Source organism: Desmodus rotundus, chromosome 4, assembly GCF_022682495.2.
Source record: "Desmodus rotundus isolate HL8 chromosome 4, HLdesRot8A.1, whole genome shotgun sequence".
NCBI lineage: Eukaryota > Metazoa > Chordata > Mammalia > Chiroptera > Phyllostomidae > Desmodus > Desmodus rotundus.
In genome coordinates this window covers 65,104,819-65,108,980 of record NC_071390.1, presented here as the reverse complement: position 1 = coordinate 65,108,980, position 4,162 = coordinate 65,104,819, and the positions used below count along the sequence as shown (strand labels likewise).

At 38.2% G+C, this 4,162-nt stretch overlaps 1 pseudogene; it reads left to right on the top strand.

The window, feature by feature from the left end:
• The first annotated feature begins 305 nt into the window (after window positions 1-305).
• Window positions 306-799, top strand: LOC112305588 (calmodulin-like; annotated as a pseudogene).
• Window positions 800-4,162: the final 3,363 nt, after the last annotated feature.

The following is a 4,162-nucleotide window of genomic DNA, read 5'->3' as shown; positions in this document are numbered from 1 at the left end:
TTAAAAAAATAAACTGTATATCCAGACAATCAAATATTGTTCAGTGCTAAAAAGAAATGAGCTATCAAGCCATGAAAAGACATGGAGGAAACTTAAATGTATATGACTAAATGAAAGAAACCAATCTGAAAAGGCTACATACTGTATAATTCCAACTATATGACATTCTGGAAAAGTCAAAACTATAGAAACAATAAAAAGATCAGCTGTTGCCAGGGTTCAGTGGGGACGGAGGAGTAAGTAAGATGAGCACAATTTTAAAGTCTATTAAAATGTAAACAGGTTAGTCCAAGTGCAGCATGTGAGCTGAATGGTTGTGTGGTCGAGTCTCGGAGACCAGTAGCACTAGCAGCATGGCTGACCAGCTGACTAAAGAGCAGACTGCAGAATTCAAAGAAGCTTTTTCACTATTTGACAAGGATGGTGATGGGACTATTACAACAAAGGAATTGGGAATTGTAATGAGGTCTCTTGGGCAGAATCCCACAGAAGCAGAGTTACAGGACATGATTAAAGAAATAGATGCTTATGGTAATGGCATAATTGACTTCCCAGAATTTCTGACAATGATGGCATGAGAAATGAAAGACACAGAGAATGAAGACAAAATTAGAGAAGCATTCGTGTGTTTGAGAAGGATGGCAATGGCTACATGAGTGCAGCAGAGCTTCGCCATGTGATGACAAACCCTGGAGGGAACGTAACAGATGAAGAGGTTGATGAAATGATCAGGGAAGCAGATATTGATGGTGGTCAAGTAAACTCTGAAGAGTCTGTACAAATGATGACAGCAAAGTGAAGATATTATACAGATGTGTTAAATTTCTTGTACAAAAATTTTTATTTGCCTTTTCTTTGTTTGTAACTTATCTGTAAATGTTTCCCCTACTATCAGAAAAATATGCATGTATGGTAATTAGGACTTCATTCCCCCAGGTTTTCTTCCCTTATTGTCATTGTCCTGAAATGTTATTTTAGAAAATTGATCAAGTAACATGTTGCATGTGGCTTACTCTGGATATATCTAAGCCCTTCTACACATCTAAACTTAGGAGGAGTTGGTCAAATGGGGGAACACCTGGGTCATGCCTTTTTTTAAGTAGTTTTCTTTAGGACCTGTCAGCCAGTTGTTGTTGAATGTGGAGTTGTAACTCTGCATGGAATATGGACAGTCAACAATATGTACTTAAAGTTGCACTATTGCAAAATGGGTGTATTATCCAGGTGCTCATACACTATTTTTTTGTACTGCTGGTCCTGTACCAGAAACATTTTCTTTTATTGTTACTTGCTTTTTAAACTTTGTTTAGCCACTTAAAGAAAATCTGCTATGGCACAACTTGTCTCAAATCCATTCCAAGTTGTATATTTGTTTTCCAATAAAAAAGTTTACCCCCCCCCAAAAATGTAAACAAACACAAAATACTTGTAACTTACAAGGTCTGTCCAGAAAATATCCAACCATCAGCTACCCCATAGTATTTTCCTAAATCTCATTGATGGTCTGAAATCTCTTCCCTTTCAAAGGTGATTTTAGTTTTTGGAAAAACCAGAAGTCACAGGGTGCCAACTCTGGGCTGTAGAAAGGCTGAATCATCTGAGTGACTTGATGTGTTGCCAAAAAACTCTGTATGAGCAGGCACATTGTCCTGATGAAGCTGCAAATCACCAGTTGCCCATAACTGCGGCCTTCTGAATCATCCAAATAGTTTCTGCAGAGGAATGTTCAAGCTTAATGCAAACTTTGATGCAGATTTGTTGCTCAGACATTTTGAATGCGACAGCCACACAGTACACATGCTCACTCAATGGTCTCTACCACCCACACTGATTAGTACAGTGAAGTCATCATTGTTCACACATGTGCCTTCCAGTCCACTCTCCTTGGCTGCTGTTACATCGATGTCACACAGACAGTTCTTGTTATATTAAATGGCTAGAGTTTTTCCAGACAGACATCATATATGTAAAAGGAAATTATGTTATTACTATACAAAGAGCTCTAACAAATCAATAAGAGAAAGAGATATCCAATGAAAATGAAAAACAGATATGAACAGGCAGATCATAAATAGATTCAAGTGATCAGCAAATATATTAGGTAATATTAATACGTACATTTACTTAAGCCTTTATTTTGAGCTAGGTACTATGCTAGCACTTTACATGTATGATGCCCTTAAACCCTGAAATCCAACTAATAAGGCATTTACAAATCCCATTTTATAGATAAAGAAACTCAAGTCCGGGAGATTCAGCAACTTACCCAACATCATAGAGCTTGGGTGTACCAAATGGGAATTTTCACCCAGGCAGTCTGGCAAAATACCACCTTACTCATAATAAAGGAATTGTAAAATCAAAATGTTATTAAGATTTATTAAGATAACCATTTTTTCACTTATAAAGTTAGCAAAATATTAAAGTTTGATAACACTCAAATGTTGACATGAATATGAGGAAATAAGCATTTTCATGTAATATTGGTGTAATCTTTTTGGACAGCAATTTGTCAATATGCACAGACATTTTATATCACCACTCCTGAAACATTATCCTACAGATATTCTCACATATATACACAAAACTATACATACAAGGTATTTATTTTTACATGGTCTTTATAATAGCAAAAATATAGGAAACAACATGAAGTCCAGTAGAACCTCACTGTATTCAATATGCCCGTGAGAATATCTACAAGATATGTTAATTTTTAAAAACAAATGCAGAATAGTATCTAGGTTGATCTCATTTGTATAAAATAGTTAGAAGTCTGAGCTGTGATTACAGAGGAAATTTCCTAGAGGACCATTGGAAATTACAGTGGTAACTATGAGAACTGCAAAGTGGGGAGACAGACCTTCACTGTACACTTTACACTATTTGAAGTTCTTATCACGAACATGTACAATGTTTAAAAACAAAAGCCAAGGTCTGTACTATTTGAAATTCTTATCTTAAATATGTATTCCTTCTGTTATGGAACAGAGGACCTGGCCCTGACCAGGTCGGTATGCCTAGGGCCAGCTGCAAGCATGGGTTCTCAACATTGTGAGAAAAGATTCACAACACAAGGCCAGGTGACTAGACTATGAGGGTATGTTTATTAAAGCTGGGGACAGTGAAACAAGGAAGAGCTTAGCATAGAAGCAGCAACAGGAGAGCCTAGGCTGGGCTGCTTTAGAGCACTGGAAAATCAGAGAAAAGGGGAGCCTTGGGGCTGGGTTCAGGGGATTAGCCTGGAACAAGCTGCAAGCTGCCCATGGTTTTAGAGTTTAGGAGACTCCTGTGGGGAAAGAAAAGAAAAAGAATGGCATGCTCTGCTTCTCAGAGGGAGAGCTTGTTCTGGGTCCTTTGTCTAGAGGCTATTATCTCTCTCTTGCAGGCAGGAATCTTAGGGGAGGTCTCAGGAGAGGGTTTCAGCAGAATATTCATCAGCTCTCCAGGTGTCCCCATTCAGGGTCATGGTCTCCACTGATTGGTCAGTGACAGGGCAGGGGGTCTTTAGTCATTGTAATTGGTTCTGGTATCGCCCACCTAGTTTTGCCCGCTTTGCTGGGCCTAGATGTTATCTCTAAGGAGGTGACCTTTTTTATCTGGCTGTAAATTGCTGGGCCAGTTTGTTGAGCTATCTGTCTCAGTTTCCCTATTCCACTTACCAAGGAATGTTCCTAGCTTCGTACTATTCCATCTCACTTTCATTTTTAAAAAGACAAAAAGCCAGCCCTAACTTCACACACACTGAAATTTGAATTTCAGTTTCTTCACTTCCAGGTCATAAAACTGGGCAAGTTACTTGACCTCTCTGAATTTCGGTTGTCATTGTGAAGTTGGGCTAATTGTAAGAAGATAATGCATAAGAAACATCATCATTGCTTCTGCCATTTGTTTAGTGTCAGAATGTGGCAGCCAATATTATCATTGTTTTCATTCATTGACAAAATATGAAGACCTGGTGTTTTTCAATTAATTAACTGTGTGTACCAATAACTTCTTCAGGCAGATTATAGGTTTCTTCCTTACTACGAAAATATTACATCTGGAGATACAGCAGCCATCTTGTGACCATGAGAACACCTTGAAGATGGCTGAGCAAAATTATGAAAAGACTGAATTCCTGATGTCTTCACTGAGCCACTGAGCCTACTCTAGAACAGTA